Raw genomic sequence first — 17,914 nt, 5'->3', positions numbered from 1 at the left:
CGCTGACCACAACAAGCTTAAACCCTGGAGGTGAAACTGTAATACTTTTTAGTTGCTTTTTAATCTCTTCAACTTGGTTTCTTTTCATCCACGTCCAGGATAGCAAAGGATTAACATTAGCGTGCGATTTATGAGATGCATTGCAGTGAAAGCGGTTATCATTTGCTGTTTTGTTCTTCTCTTTAATGTTAGATAACTAAAATAGGTGGAGCTCTTGTGATGAGTGGGAGTTAAACCAAAGGAGACAGCAAATGAAGGATTAATGGGCAATATACTATAATTAAAATAGAGTAATATCACTTTGCACCCAAAAGCAATTTGTTTTTAGAGGAGATGTTCTTCTGTCACATGTTTCATTTTGAACATGTGTCACACAGTGAATCAAGACTAAATACAGTAACTACCGGTGCAGGTTGTTGGAATGAAATGCAAACCTGCATCCACATAGTCCAGAGGAGGTTTTACTTGGATCGGATTCCATCTCCCTCTGCACATTTCACGTGGAGGGAATGTGGCGCTTGTCTGTGTTGGTGACCTTTTTGTTGTTGTTAATCTTGGGTGATGGTGGGACATCATGTGCGAGGAGGAGAGGACAATGTGTGAAAGAGTGGGGCTGTTTTTTTCATTTGTTTTACTTGTTTTGTTATTTCAAACCCTCCTTGCTGATGAAAGGGTTAAAGGCTGCTGCTCCTCTGTTAAAGGAGGAGATAGTGCTGTGTGACAAGGTGTTAAAAAAGGAGGCAATGTAAGAACAGGGGAGTCTGAAGGGCAGCCGGAGTGTCTCATTTCTTTCAGTGAGGAGGAGGACACACACGGGGAAGACTTTATCCTTGGTGGGAGATTTATGATGGTACAGAGCATCAGAAAAACATCTGCGGTGCCTTTCACCCCGCAGAAAGAAAGTTGCTGTTTCATTCCTTTCTACGACTGATTATAAACTGAAATCAACAAAAGCAGTTTCTCTGAGAGTGTAGGGCATACCTCCACAGAGAGGGGGCGCCAGAGAGCTTCAGGGAGAAGGTGCAGCAGCAATAGACACTTGGGGTCAGGGTGTTGTCTTTTCCCAACAGGACTTTTTTCAATTTTAATCTTTTGAGAAGCAATCATGATTACGCTTACAACAAATAAGTGTAAGTTTTCAATACAATCCTTACACAGATAAAAGTTCTAACATGAGCGTTCATGCAAAACCGTATCTTAACAGACGAGGAATAAGACTCTCAACTTGCACAAGAAGAGTAAATGTTTTTAGTGCCCAGCTATATTCAGTGAATTATATCTTGGAATGTGATAAATGAGTCAAGCATTGAGCAATAAATTGCTGGGATATTGGTGATGATGGGGGCTCGTCCTCACACACTAAAGTAACAAATCGAAATCCTGTGTATTGTATTGACATTCAACATTTAACAACATTTCTCCCTTTTATTACTCAAAAAGTACATCCCTTTTTAGAGGACCAATATTAAGTTCCTCATACCTGTTACCTTTCTTGCACTGTCATCACAACATGTCAGTATTTATCTTCTCTGGAACGGGAAAAAAAAAAAAAAAAACCTTTGTTATTGTGGCTCAGCACAGACTCTGTGTGTCATGATCTTTTGGGCAATTCAAAATGGAGTCCTGGTGTGCCTGGTGAAGGGATGAATCACTGCAGTTTTGATCAACACCGATGTGAATAGTTAAATGTCAGGATCAGCGGGTTTGTTGATGTGTTTACGCTTCAGTCAGAGAGTGCAGTGATCTGAGGTCACAGCTTTGAACACTAGAGGGTGTGTTCCTCATGGGCTTATACTCTGAGAGATACACAGCTTCTGTTTGCTGTTTGGCAGTGATAGTCTTTACATTTGCAAACTTTTTATTATATAGTCTTTAAAATGCCATAATTCCTTCCCTCTGCGTTTCAATGACAATTCCATTCATTTTGTTTTGAATGATTCCATGTTTATTTGAATTATTAAATCTGATTTTCAGTGTATATAAGTGTTAAAACTGGTTTGGTACTTAAATTTCTTCAATTAATTGTTAGTCTGTGAAATAATAAGAAAACAGTCTATTAGAAATGAATGAAAATATCCCTCTAACCATTGCAGAGCCAAAATAATGCACTGTTTTAACCAAGAGAGACACAAATATTAATTTAATCCTAAAATATTTACATACATTGAAGATCTCCAGGTTTCCAGTCTATCAAAGGACAAATGTAGACAGACAAACACACACACACATCCATTAGATGCCTGCAAATGTAGGATTTTGAATTGTGGGAGGAAAAGGGAGTATCTGGACTAAAATCATACACTCAAAGGAAGAACATGCAGACTCCACACAGAAAGCAGAAGTATGATTGGAGGGTTTAGTGTTGAGGAAATGAAACTAGTGTAGCGGTTAGCAATCTCAATAGCGGTGCCAATCAGTGAGAAGACCTTGGTTCAAATTGTCTTTCTGTGCAGTTTCCATATTCTCCCTATGTTGCATCCATGCACTCTCCACACACCTGATAATCTCATTGGAGATATTAGGGGGTTAACAATCCCCTCTTTCCTCCTGATGCATGGATGAAAAACACCAGCAGGATAAACTGAGCATGACTCAGCATTTTCAGAGGAAATTCATACCCGAATCGGTTGGACGTGGCCACAGTGGGGCCTCACATATAGCTGTCGCTTCTCCGGTTGTTGCATATGATGTGTGGGCTGCTTCATGGCGGTTCTGCCTGAAAATCGGTCCACCCATTTGTTATCTGAAGTGCCCAGGCCAGCACAGGCCGTGGGTGAGAGAAGAGAGGAGGAAACAAAGAAAGCGATACAGTCACGCTCCATATATGACCGGAAATGCAGACATGGATTACACTGAATTAAACTCATCCTGGGTTCATTACCATCCTGCACTGAATGTGTCGACATTAAAGACAAGATGGATGTTTGATGCTATGATGCAGATGCTCACCTAATTTTTGTAATGCGTTGAACAAGAGGGTGAAGTCATGTTTTTCAATCCTCACTTGCCCAGAAAGCTGAAGACAAATAGTAATTTTCATTCCTAATTATATGACGGAGCAGATGAAAGCTGCCATTTCTCCATAAGAAAAATTTTAATCTGGAAACGTTGGGCATTTTAACTGATGATCAAAATCTGCCACATGTTTGACCGTACAGCTGCGCACAGTAGTTTCATGGTCTTTCTGTTTATGTTCCATAACTTCAACTTATAAAAGCAATGAATAGGAGGGCAGTTGTTTATGCAGGAAAAGTGACGCTGTCCACTGAATATACTCTCAAACACATAAAAATGTTATTTTGATTCATGAAATTGATGTGCCACAATATTGAAGGAGCATTATTAGTGTTTTCAATGTGTCTTTAGGTATTAAAGATAGAATATGTTACATTTTTACCATTAAACTTTGACAAAAAAAACAACTGAGCCCTTTTTCTTTTTTTTTTTGTTACATTATCCCAAATGTTTTCAAATTCTTTCATTATAACTAGTTATCCTATTAGGTCACCTTATAATATCGACTTTTCAAACTGACTCAGATAACTGAACAATCGTACGTCAGATTCAACAGTTTGGTTGTTCCCCTTGATGACGACAAAACTCATTGTGAAACCCATTCTGCCATTTAGGAACATGATTTTACATTCTTTTCATTTTCTGGATGATGATCATCAAGAATGATGGTTGTTTATGACAATGGGGCAACAATTCCCATGATCCTGTGGTAATTCTTCATGTCATCAAGCTCTTTCAGTGTTTACAGTGAGGAAACCCAATGGTTAGAAATTCAACTGGTCGTGCTTTAATGGCTGCATATGCACAATCTTGTTATGAACGATGAAGGATAAAGTGTCATCTTCTCTACCAGAAGGCTAAATGTCTTCCATTTTTTTGTAAATCATTGTAACCATTATTGCATAATTACCTAATATCGTGCAGCCCTAATAAGTATTACGCCTACTGATTCAATGGAATAGGCTCACTGTATGTCAGTGAACTGAATCATACATTTCATATTTCCATCCATCTCCGAAACCACTTTATCCAATTTAGGGTTGTGCGCATTTAGCCTCTAACCTTTTTTTTTTTTTTAAGTTGGAGGGAACCAGAGTACCAAGAAAAACATGCAAAACTCCTCACAGAAAGGGCCCCAACCGCACCACTGTGCAGCCTTGCAGTTGGTTTTTCAGTGTTTGAGGAGTTCTTCCATCTGATATCTGGTTCAAGTCTGACAGAATGACCTACCTTCTCCCGTCACCATTTTTGGAAATTGGCTCACAGGCTGCACAGCGTCGGGACAGGAAGTGCTGCATGTGGCCCGCAGGCTGCTAGTTTCACACATCTGTTGTAGTCAGATGTTGGAGGGGGAAAAAATAGTGAATTTCAGTTGTCTGTGGCATCAAACTGCTCGAAAACCATTCAAACCTCAGTATGAAGTGTATTTCTCACTGAATTTAAACACATGCAAACAAGTTCATTACTTTTATCCAAAATTAATCAGGATTATCTACTGTATTTATGCATAAAGAACTGAAGCACAAATCACATTTCTTACTTCCCACGGAGTCAGAGTTTACTAATCTCTCTTTGACTGTGACAGATTAAAACAAAATAACAAATTCGACTAATCTCCTCATGTCGTTGCTTCTGAGAAGATAATTGATGTTTGGATACATGCTGGGCTGATTTCCCTTCAGATTCCCATTTAGAGCAACTAGCAGCACTTTAACTTGCGGGCGCCTCGTGTTTCTGAAGACTGACCCCAACGACTCCTGCTTTTCTTTCACAGGTGATCTCCTGCAGGGGACCGACGGCTCTCCCTAAGGTTTATGGAAACCTGACCTCCTATTGGAGGAGAAGGTGAGTCTCCCCCCATTTATTCTGTTTGTTTGTCTAAACCATGTTGTTTGCTCGAGTCTGAAGCTGAGCAGGGATGGACAGATGGACGACGTCGGGCGTCTGCACGGCCATACACCTTTTTTTATCAGTGGTCTAGATATTATTTATAAAGGGCAAATGCACAACTTCAGGCTAATTAATAGCTCTTTGTCAGCGTGTGTTAATATTTCATGAGCGTGTCCTGCTCTGTCGCGGGGATCACTTTAAGTGCAGGTTGTTTTCATTGCTTATTGAGTCTCTCGTGTTGGATTGTTCTCGAGGAGGTTTACACTCTACATGTGTGCTTACTGCATGATTATCGTCACACAGAATATTACTGTGACGCTGCAGTGTTGCTTTTCCCTCCGCTGATAGACTGAATCGACTCGTTTGTTGTGTCTGGAATTGCAAATATAATATTTTTCATTTTTATTTTTACAAGACATCTGGAATTGTGGAACTTCCACAATCTCACCAGGAGCAGCTCTCCAGGTCTCACAGGGAATAATGATAACTCTTGTGTGGTTATTGATTTTTCTTTTTCCCGGTTTGATCTCTTTGTTTCGCGGGCATTACGACTGCGTTTCCCTGCAGCAGGGAGGTTAAGCAGCTGTTTGATGAGCACAAACTGTTGTTTGTGGATGCAATAGGGCTGATCAGAACAAGATGGCCCAGTTCAGAAATGCTCCTCCGGGGATCCTGTGCAGCTTGAGCCGGGAGAAGAAGCTGGGTCAGAGGAATATAGGGAAGAGGTTTTATTGGTAAACAAAGTGTGCTCAAAGGGGGGCAGGAACTATACTACAGAGGAAGCTGGTGCTTTATCATATCCATCATTATTATATTGCCATCATGTAAGTTCCTGCTAGAAGTCTTCAGTTATAACATATGTGATCAAACTGCATCATAACAAAATAAAAAAAATTGCCAGTTTTTATTACTCCATCAATCTTTCCACCTCACCATCACATCACAGAGTGGATCATACGCATCCACATTTGCACTAGTTGGCCTGAAACACATTACTTTGGACTGTAGGAAGAAACCAGAGTAATTGGAGAAAACGGACAACACAAACAGGGAAAACATGCAAACTCGGTATAGGAAGGCTTCTACGTGTAAGCAAAGCCACAACCCAAACCGGGGACATTCTCGCTATGAAGCAAGAATGCTCACCACAACACCACCAGCGGGCCCTTTCAATACTCCCAACATGGAATTATATAGTGATATAAAACTATATTTCTATAGTTATATTTATGTGTGAATACAGTCGAGAATCATTTATAATTTATTTTAGTGAAAACCACAAGTTAATGTCCTTTTTCCTACATCAGTACATTTATTGTCTCGCATTGCATCAGCTCAACAGCTCATAAATCAGTGACGTATTCGATGATCAAAGGAAGGAATGTTCGCAGATGAAAGATCTTGGCAATGTCTTTGATTGTGACCTAATATCTGTATTCTCATGACTTACACCGGCGAGCGTTGGCGATTGAGACGCTGCTACTGCGATGACTAGGTTTGACTAACAATGACTAGAAAAACAGCAGAAAATAATGATCCGATCAAAGCGAAACAAGCGCAGCATCAAAATAAGATTTTCAGATTCCCAAGGAGCTGAAACATCCACCTTCCCACACCGAGCTCTTTCCCATGTACATGAATGCTACTAAACAGCTGGTTTTATTTATTTTCAGACAATACTGGCTTGTATGTTATGGAAGAGTATTAGGCCCTCTGAAGAAAAAAAAACAATTGGAGGTTAGGAAAAACAAACCCTGATGAGCTTCAGAAAAAGTGGAAACGTTCATCCACATGTGACTGCTTCTACAAAATGCATTGCAGGCGGTTTAATGAAGTGGTGAAAAGATGCTTCAGAACAGGCTTCAGCTCATAAACGCAGTGTCGTTATCATCAGTATTAGGACTCTGCAGCCTGCAGCTCTACGAGTACGAGGGACATAGCCCCCAATCCCGGGGTGCCTATAAAATGTATTATTATTAAACAAGGAAATCCTGTGTAAAATCAGATGTCCATAATCAGTAAGCAACCCTATATAGTCAGAATTAAGTGATTTAATGGGATTTCACAAAATGATGAGGGATGAACAGACGTCTCCATGTTGTATCAAAAAAACTAAAAAAATTTCGAAAATCTCGAGTTTGATTTTTGACTTTTTCTGAAGTGGATGAGGATGAGGATGAGGGATTGTTTTTGTTTTTTTCAACCCCCCCCCCCCCAAAAAAAATCTTGACATTGATTTTCAACTTTTTTTCTTTATTTTTTAACCTCCAAATTCTTTTTTCTTCAGTGGCCCCAATACTCTTTCTTAGTATGTAGATGATGTATAAGATACAAGATATTCTCATGACCAGCAATAAATAGATTGTAAGAGTGAAAATGTGCCGTCAAATATACAGTTTTTATGAATTTCTGTCAGAAACTGTAGCAAGTAATTAACTTCTAACACCATTAAAATCCCACAGTGAGCTGGAGGCTTTAGGGTGCAAACTCACAGAAAACATGCATATTTAAATAAAATCTGTATTTAGTTTTTTCCATTAGTTTACTGCATAAATAAAGCCAAACACTGCTAAAGTTACTGTTAAACTGGACTTCAGATGTACAGTCGATCACTGCGTCCTCACGGCGCCAGCCAGGATGGTGTGCCAGATTAGACTGGTGGCTTCTTAAAGACATGTCTTACATAAAGACATTTCTTTTCGTCCATAATTCCTTAATTTTCTTTCTCCTTTATTTAGCTACCACCAGCATTTCATTGGCTCACAAAAAGGCATAACCATCCATTGCTCCGCAAGCCAAACTGGCCGTTCAACAAGACAGCTCCAGATAAACATGGCGCGGCGAGCCAAGCTGAAGGAGTGTATGGAAACAACTAAAAGTTACACAAATTCTTTTTGGTTTGAGTTGTTCATTAGTATTATTGGACCAGAGTCTCAGTGGTGACGTTAACTGAGTTCCACCTTCTAACAGTCAATGGTGGCCGATTTTAAAGCCTGATTTAGGTTTTAGATCTGCGTGGTGTTCCTTCGCTGGGCAAATGAAAGAGTGAGACTGTTCCTCTGCCTAAATGGCCTCTGGGTATTAGGGGTGGGTATAAATAGGGATGTAAGGTGATTACCATCTGCACGCTGAGGTGACATATATCTGGGTGTGGTTGTTTGTAATCTGTGGCCACTCTCCGGCCACTATAATCCTATTTACCTATAGCAAAGATTCATACTTCTTGTTTTCCCTGATGGGAAATCATTTAAGTCGTAGATCTTAACCATTGTAGCTCCGAGGGCTCATAAGATCATCAAGTTTATGATTTAGAAATTTGTCAACATGTATTCAGTAGTTTGCAAAAACATTAGAGCACAACATTCACGATCCCACTCAGGATGATATATATATATATATCATCCTTTAACAGTAGCAGTGACTCATTCTTTAGCAAACATAATAACGATAAATGACATTTCTATTGTTTGCTGTTATTTCTTCAAATAAAAAAGCTCACACAATGAGCCTGGTTGATGGTTTTGTCACCGGGACTGATAAATATTTTTGTCCAAGCTGTATGTTTCTGATGTGAATGGCACAAATCTCAACATCACCGTTTTTATTTACAGATTTCAGAAGATTCCTGTTTTCATTCAACATGGACACACATATGAACCAATCAGCAATCCTGTGGGATATTCAGTGAAAATGTAGTGATTGCAGTGAGAACTTGTTTTAAAGAACATCTTAAACATTATGCTAAACACCTTCAATGTATCCTGAGTAGGACTGCTATTTTAAAAAAGTAATGAATGTTTCTCTTTACCAATGACAAAAATGCATTACTCATTTACTCGATGTGAAAAGGGAGCCCTCACACTACAACTGTGATTCTGAATTGAAAAGAGACTAGCCATAAAAGCTCCTAATATCTACAAATCACAAAGGCAGGGAGGACATCCAGCCAGCTGGTTACATTCATGCTCTTTAATAAGTCTGACAAAGTCGTCAGCATGTCGTCACTGTCAGGATGTCAGTATCTCCTGCTATAACTTAAATTCAGCCTCACACTGCGCTCGAGGCTACCTCCGCTTTCTCTGTCGCGCACAAAATAGCCTCATATCAAAACATGCAAGCTCACCGCTGCTTTTCACAGTGACGGCATTGTCTTCACCTCTTTATGTGACGTGAAAAACGAGCTTCATCATAAGCAGAAGCAGCAGCAAAAACCCAACCTGCGTTTTTTAAGGCATTCAACTGAAATTCTGAATCAAGGTCATTTTATTCACTCGATGCTCCACTTCAGCAGGTGGAAACTGTGATCCAGAAGTGTTGCGTTCACAAAGGTAATTTTGTTCAGCTGCACTTGAGATCGTCTCAGGAAGTTTTAAATAAGCTATTTGCTCATTTCTCAGGTGGTAGTTTTCTATGCTTGTTTGTGCAACATCAAGATGTACTTGTCAACACATTAACCCTTAAAGATCTTGAAAAAATAAGCAATGGAAAAACTTTTTGTTTGTTTTTTTAACAGGAAAGACTCATTTGACTAATTTCAATTTAAAAATACTTGGACATTTCAGACCACATTTTAAAGACTTTAAACTTCACTTGAAGTCTTTAAAGTTCAATTGAATTTTTACACCTAATAACAATACATACATGGATCTTTACTCAGCCTTGTAATAAGATTATCTTATCAAAACTCTGGTGCTTTAATCCAGGCCTGGTCTCTTCAAAGCGGGCCTTTTGTTCCCTCTATACGTCAGGTGAATTCTAGAAACCAGGCCTTGATTCATTAAAAGACTAGACTCTTCATACCAGACTAGAGCTTTAAACTACTTCAGAATTTTTTGCTGTGATGAGCACTGGGTTCTTCATAAAGTACACAAGGATATGTCAAACAAGATCCAGGCCATTAGAACACGACTCGGAACTATTTGTAACACCTGGATTCATCAAACCATACCAGAAAGTTTTGAAGCAGATCTCTGCACTTAAATTGGAGTCCTACTACAGTTTAACAGCAGATCCATTGACTCAAACAATTTGTGGTACACATGCATTCTGTAAACTGAACTCGCTCTCCTTAAACTGACCTGAGATTGTTTAAAAGGAACCTGAAGACCCCTGAACCAAATGAATGTGTCAGAAAGTTCAGCAAAAGCAGCAACGTGACACTTGGTTGATTAGAACAGCCTGGTAAAGGATCTATGTAAAAAAGATCTTGAAAATGGTTAAACTCCTGCTTCAGGGCCGAGTTGTACTGGATCACACCGCATCATACAGGCATATCTGCTGGATTGGTGAATGCATGTTTAAACAAATGCAGTATATAATATTATGTGGTCTTTTAGTGAAAATAATCTGCCACACGTTCCCTCTCCCTGAAACTCCTCCCCCCTCCTCTTAAACTCGCATGCACACATGTACGGGCGCCGCATTATGAGGGAGCCCATCAGTATTCAGGACGGCGTCTGGCAGCGAAATGATAAGACGGCGGAAAGCTGGTGTGTCTAAAGAGCTATGCTCACAGATTGACTACTGCCTTGCTCATTTGTTTTTAGTGTCTGTCTGAACATGAGGAGACGCTGGCCTGCTACCACAGCCCCTCCATCCTCTCTGCTCCATCTCGCAGCCACCGCTACCCGTCGGCAGCTCATTTCTTCATCACCACGGCCCATCACAATATGTCTGTCTTCTCCCCCTCCCCTGCTCAGCTCTGCCTCCTCTCTCTCTCTCTCTCTCTCTCTCTCTCTCCCTCTCTCTGCCCTCCCTTCATTGCTTCTCCCCCCTGACTTCACCACTGTCACCAAGAGGCTTGTGGCAAGAGGCTCGATAGTTACATAACCACTGCAGCAGCACTCGGGACACTGTATTAAATCACAACACTGCGTGTGTGTGTGTGTTCTTGTATTTCCCGTTTTGTGGGCCCCCCCCCCCCAAAAAAAAAAAAACCAAGAGCACACGGATTTGTGGATCCATGTTACAAAGCATTAGAAGTGGATTTAAGGTGACAGTAAGGTTGAAGCTTGGGTTAGTCGTTTATTCTGGATGGTTGGAGTTTGGCCATATTGGCAGAGGACCCCACAAGGACATAGTCACAGGAATGTGTGCGTTTGTCTGCTTGTACGTGTGATATGAGCTGCCTGTTGTGAAATCTATGTTTACACTCAGAGCTTTGTTTGAGGATGGATTTGGTTGATCCAAGACACTCAATAGTCTCTCTCTCTCTCTCTCTCTCTCTCTCTCTCTCTCTCTGGCATAAATCATTCAGCTTTACATTTTTTCACTCAGTCATTCATGCAAGCTCATTATGACGCGGTGATTTAACACTTTACAATCCTCCAACATGTTTGCAGTGACAAAAGCATGATGAATATCCAGATGTGCACCATGTTCTTCATCTGCAAGTTTGCATATCGGCATTTAATTATTGATACAGGTTCTAGCAGAAACGAGTTTATAATTACTCACACATTTGTGCTCTGGCCAAATACTTAAATTTCACTATTGAAATGGGGGGAAAAGTCTGAAAATAACACCCAGTGGTCATAATTACGAATTCATGTGATTAAGAAATCACATTAATTAATTAAGACTGTTAATTCAATAACAACTGGATTGAAAAGCTGGAAGACACCAGGTAAAAAATACAGCCCTCACATAGTCAATATAATCTTCAACAACATTAGATCAACCTAATATCAGACACATGGCAGGAATCTAGTGTTTTCAGACGTGTGGACGTGTGGTCATCAAAGCAGAAAAGTGGATGAATTGAATTGTGGCATTGCTGTTGGAGCCTTATGGTCTGGTCTTTTCAAACTTCCGATCCGTTAGGATTCAGAAGTCAATTCAATGTTTGACAGAATTAAGAAGGTCCACCTTGAGAACAGAGTAGTTGAGAAGGTAAATAACGTTTTCACTAAATGACCTGATACAATCAAGGTCTGAAGGCACAAGAGGGTGAAATCTTGACTATAGACCTGAGTATTGTGGCATGTATCATCTACTTCACAGCTGAAGTATCATCAGTACACCAGCAATGTAGTTTCTCATTAACAACAAGAACAAGTTCACTGTACTCTGATGACCTCCTCGGTCTCAATCTAATAGATGCGCCTCCAGACGTTGACGGATCGAGATGGACGTTGCACATTTCCAGTTTACATTCCAGTAAGAACATTAGTATGTTGGCATTTAAATATTTGGACTCAAATGCCCATTGAATCCCTATAAGTGAATTGATTGCACAGGTAGACGGTTGTATTTCTTAATGTGCTATGATATAGACGAGGATAATGTATTCTTCTATGGTATTTTACAATCCATCTCAGATAAATATCATTTTTGCTTGTGTGGACGTCGTTATGAATTCATCCTGCAGCTCTGAAATGCTTAAATGTCCTGGTTGTGATATCGGCCTCTTTCCTGGAATGCACACTTAGAAATACTATTTCTGTTAGTTTCGTCTGACTATTTCAGTCGTTACTCAGAGTGTAAAGCCTTTACCGTCCTCCTCCTGTGACATTGAATAGTCCTTGCACCGATCCACATACGGGAGACTCGACCAGAGTGCTGAGTTATTTCATAGCAGGTCAGATGACAGTCAGCATGGCGTTTCAGCCGCTAACAGCTGCATGTGACCGCTGACCTCTGATCTCCGTGTGGGAGAGGAGCGACCAAGAGAGCAATCCAGACATAAATGCCACGAAATATTAATACCACAGTTTTTTTTTCCTTCTGTTTAATTCTTTCCATCTCACTGCAGAGGAAACACTGTGCTTTCCGCTGTTCTTGGAGCAATAACACACCTGGCTGACTCACACAAAATATTGATTTAAAAAAAAAAAGGGAAACACAGTGTGCCCCTCACCAGGAACATTGATAAAAAAAAAAAGGAAATTAAAAAAAAAGTAGATGATTTTTGTGCATGCGTGTGTGTGCGCAGCGACCCGGAGCATCACCAAAGGCATTCATAATCAGATCGCTGAGTCATCCTGCGCTTGTGTTTGAAGTGGTGATCCACACAGCTAGCTGCACCGGCGAAGCCCAACTTAGACTCAAATGTTACTTCACAAAAAGGCTGGCAGCTGCAGTCAAATGAAAGAACCAGAAGGCAGAGTGAAATGTGTCTCATCGGTAGTTTTGATAAGACATTCTTTTTATTTCTTTATGAGCAGAGCTTCTGATGAGCTTGACAGATTGAAAGTGACATTGTGGTGCTTCAGGTTATTAGAATCGAGTGTGTCTTCATCACAGTGGAACCGTGTGGCAAAAAGCATCACCATCATCAGGTTACGTGCTGATGACTGATGATTCTTCTTTAGATTTTCCAAATTGTTTAACGGGGGATGATCTGAGGAAATATTTGCGTGAATTCCTTTGAGTGCCCTTACCTCCACAGCTGTGTATATTGTGCCTATCTCACATTGCATTTCAGCAGCTGATGATCTGTAAATATAATCATCAAAATGTCATCTTCTTACCAGATCTACTGTTTTATACATTTGTAGTTTCAAAGGTGACATGAGGTTGAGTCTTCTCTCTCTCTCTATATATATACTGTATATATATATATTTTTTTAATTTTTTTTTTTTTTTCTTAAATAAATATCGAGGTAAATATTAGCTTTTGATGCGTTTGCATTCTTCCAGAAAATGGAATATCTGGTGATTCATTCAGTATGCACAGCAAAAATACTTTTTTTTTTTTTTTTTTTTTTATAGAGTGATTTGTTTGATTTTGCAACAGCAATATACTGTGTAGCACAGCAGTTTGAGGCTTTTTCTAGTTTGTGTGTGAATCCTGTACGTAGGTTTTCTCAGGGTTCTCCTGTTTCCACCCGCAGTCCAAAAAACATGCATTAGAGGTGAACCGGTGTCTCAATTACCTGTAAGCATGATTATGAGTGTCTGACTGTATTTTTCCTGTGAAGCACTGCTGACTTGTCCCATGTTGTATCCTGCTTTTACTTGTAGTTAGCCGAGGATAAAGTGGAACGGACGGATGGATGGATGGAATTTGATGTAATCTTCAATCGCCATCCACACTGTCAGATAATATCTGAAAATATTGATATATAGATGTGTAGATACTTTATGTTTGTTAAATTGTTATCTTCATGAGGCTACACCTTTATTTACATTATCACATAAATAGAAAACTCATAAGCTACAGGTTTTCAGGTCATTATTTCATATTATCTTTTAATCATTCAGTAAGTCTTCATTGAAAAAGGAACTGTTGCAGTTGATTTTTCTATATTTTTTATAATTATTTCATCTCAGAGAATTTGAAGTTATTTATTTCATTTATTGCGGAAAAGATGTTATTTGAGAAATAATAAACCATGGGGAGTAAACTCTGAGAATCTGAATTTGTGTCCTTGGTCACAAAGAAATGTTTTTATACTGAATTTTCTATACAAGAATACATACAGAGGTATAATCTGAATATATGGAAATACTGTTGAAAAGGCAACTTTGAGTAAACTTCATGGTAATTAAAATATAGTTGGCTTTCTCTAAAATGCAATCTCAAATGAGTAAACCATGTGCATAATTATAAATGTGGACATCAAGAAAATCAAAACTATATATTGTGCTCATTTATTTCCACATAAATGTTAACTGACAATTCTGAATAATCACATTCTCTTCTATTTTTCCATAGTGTCTTTTTTATATTTTGTGTTAGCAGTTAGCCCAAACACTGCAGCGTGCACATGAGGGCTTCTTTTATTTTTTTCCTTCTCCCCCCTAAATTATGTTAGCGGCTCCCCGTCTGGATCGACATGTCAGTTCACATTTGACTCTCCTGGTTCGTGCCCTCTGCAGTACACAGTGTTTTCCACATTCAGCTGATGACTGCAACACAACAGAAAACCTTCCCGGTTTGCTTTCTCCTCCCCGCTCCTTCGTATCTCCACCTCTGCCATGCCGCCTCTTTTCATGTCTCTGGTTACTACATGTCTTTTGAAGGAACGTGTCTCTTTTGCACCACCCTCTCTTCCTCACTTTATTACACGAGCACACTCGAAGGCTTCCACCAACTTTGCCTGTGATGCTGCAGTGCCATGCCAGCCTTTCTTGCTCTTGTCCAAAGCGCGGGGGTCACATGGCCGGCCTAATGACGGCCTCGGTTGTTACGGCGTGTGTGAAGTCTGCACAAGGCCGCTCTGTCTCCTGGCAACGTCCACCAGGCTGCTTACTCCATGCTGCACCGTGAGATGAATCACATCACTGTGCTGATGTGCTCAGCTGCCGTTCTGCCTCCATGGCTCTCTCTCTCTCTCTCTCTCTCTCTCTCTTTTTTCTATTCCACTCAGGAACAGTCGGGCTGCTTGACCGGCTCCACAGTATGGCCCAAGCTCACTATATCTTTCCCTCAGCTTTTTGCCTCTCCTCCTGTCAACTGCCTCCATGTCGCCTCCTCTGCGGCTCGCTCTCACTCTTTTCGCTCTGTCACTCTCTCTTTTGCCATTTCTCAATGAAAGACCTCCCTCTGTCTCTCTATCCATGTGGGTCGTCTTTTTTTTTTTTCTTCTTTTTTTTTTTCTTCAGTCAATAGAGGAGGGAGGACATGCTGTGCTTATCAAATGCAATCAACAGAGAAACGGAGACTGACTGCACATGAGGACATTAACTGTTGCTTTTATTTCTGTCTAATCACACAATAATTGACTGGGTTTTCAAGTGGAACGAAAGCTGAGAAATATTACCAAAGTAGTCCTCTTCTTACATTGCTGTTGTCTAATCACAGTGGAGACAGTGAACATGCTAATGTGCTGGAGTAAAGTTAGTTCGTCCGGAGAAAATCTTCTTACTGTAACAAGCTTACGAGTTTGTTGTGGTTCCCATTCAGTGCCTCTAGAAGGCTCGTCAACACTGGACCTTCTGACCGTGTCGGGAACATTTGTCTCATAAGAATCAGGGTTTCTCTTTAACTCTCTTGAAAGCACTCAAGTTCCTGCAGTATTTATCTTATGTCATGTTACCGTGAGCTCCGAGTGCATTGTGCAGTGTACACGTACTACCCTGGAAACTCCTGTAAAACGAATTCTAATCTGGGAAAAGATCTTACAGATGTGTTTCACTTAATAAAATGTAATGATTCCCGGCTTCATGTGAAGACCAGAGCTCTCTTTTCTTTTCTTTCCGTCTTACTCGTCCTATCCTCTTCTTTGCTCTTCTTCCTGGTGAGCCTCCTCCCCCTCTAAAGCTATTCAAATGGCACAGTGCAGGATTATCCCTCAGCCTCTGAGACATTTCTTGTTTGGTCGGACTTATCGTCCTCTCTGGGTTCGATTTGGTCACAGACCCCAAAGCTGCAAAAATATCATGAACACATCTTCTATTGTCCAGTGAAGGACAAATTCGGACTGCAAATCCATACATATTATTGGGACTTTGTCATTTTAAGGAAGTTGCATTTGATTACAACTGTGGGAACTGTTTTACTTTTTACTTTTTCTTTTTGCAATGATGGAGTCAACTATGGTAAGTGGCTGTGCATTGTTAGTGGTGACCGACAAATGTGCAAAAAAGTTTGGATTGTAGTACTTTGTTCTTGCCAGCTCGCACATCAACGCTGCCTCTGCAATCACAACAAGCTCCTAAAAGACTTGAGATTAACAAAGAGGTGGCTTTGATAGCAAGCGTCGTGCACAACGAGTGGGTTGTTAGTGGCTTCAAACTGAGAGATGCATCCAAATGGGTGAATGTTTACTGCACAGACAGCTGGTATTTTACTACTTTCATTTATGTATTATGCTTTGTTCAATCATCACACATTTTTTCCCCCCCCTCATTACACATGAACATCTGTACCAAACTGAAGCAATCTCGGGGGGGAATAAAAAAAATTAATCGCTGTCTGTCTTTAGCATGACTTGGTCACTGGTTAATGCCCTGGGGAATGGGAGGTGTGCTCACAGTCATTGAGGTGGATTGACCTCAATAGCTGTGCAATAAGCCCCTCTCCAGAATGCTTATCCCACCCCCAACCTTTGTCTGTGTCATGGGACATACAACACCCTCCCACAGTGGACTGAAAGTGTGACTTTTCTCTGCATTCTGACCTGGTAAACTGAGGCTGACGAACATTTATGCCCACGCCGTCTTTTGACATAACAGGGTGTGTGTCACAATAATAGGAGTACAGACGATCATCCATTGTCCATCCATTTTTTTTTTTAACCTGCTTAAACACTTAATACTTGATCAAAACTGTTCTGAAAGTTTTATCTATTTTAAAATGATCTGTTCAGGCAAGTGTAATAATAATAAATTCATAATTATTTGTTGAACCCAAATGCTTTCTAAGCATCAACATTGTGTTATAATGGTAAGTTTGAGCTAAACTAATCCTATGAATGCATTACTTTTGTTATGTTCAGGGATTCTGGACCTGTGCCAAAGCTTAAATGGCTTTGATGTAACTCTGTATTGTAGTCACGGACAGCGGGACCCGTTGGCTGATTAAACTGACAGACGGGTGGCTGGACCAATAGCATTTGTGGGATTAGGAGCTGCTACTTTAGGGCTGATTAACTTTCTCGCCGCACAAAACCGTGTTCGACGCTGCAGTCAACTTTGTATAATATAGAGTTTCCATACTTTAATATTTGTAAAAAAAGAAAAATTGTGTTCAGTGAATGTAGTTCAGAGGAGGTAACGTCTATGCATGTGTACATAATGTGCTCAAAGCTCCCTGGAGGATAACTAAATCCTTGTTCATTTCATTCAACCTTATCTTTATCAATACATCTTTAAATCAGTTTTAGATAAGCATGAATCAACAAACCAATGTGTTTTAAGATGAGGCATCAAAAGCTAAATTTATCTTTTAATTCAGTTTCACAAAAATTATAATTCAAGATATTTTTGTGGGATCGGTGTATAATCTATAGAGCTTTCAACAGATGCATGTGTTACACTACAGCTTTTTAGGGTCCGAGCAGAGCTGGGCCAGACCCTACTGGAATGCAAGGAATTATTATTATAATGTTACTGTGACAACTTA

General features: G+C 40.0%; 1 protein-coding gene across 2 annotated transcripts in view; it reads left to right on the top strand.

Moving 5' to 3' along the window:
- The window catches only part of pacsin1a (protein kinase C and casein kinase substrate in neurons 1a), a 38,360-nt gene that overhangs the window by 2,523 nt on the left and 17,923 nt on the right, over window positions 1–17,914 (top strand). The window contains exon 2 of one of the 2 annotated variants that reach the window (XM_080468936.1): window positions 4,790–4,860. The gene's annotated coding sequence lies outside the window, so the exon portion shown is untranslated. Of the gene's footprint in view, window positions 1–4,789; window positions 4,861–16,124; window positions 16,390–17,914 lie in introns of those variants that run through there. The other variant, XM_080468937.1, reaches the window with a different exon arrangement.

The sequence above is a fragment of the Lipophrys pholis genome, assembly GCF_963383615.2.
Source record: "Lipophrys pholis genome assembly, chromosome: 8".
Taxonomy (NCBI): Eukaryota; Metazoa; Chordata; class Actinopteri; order Blenniiformes; family Blenniidae; genus Lipophrys; species Lipophrys pholis.
This window is presented reverse-complemented; position numbering and strand designations above follow the sequence as displayed.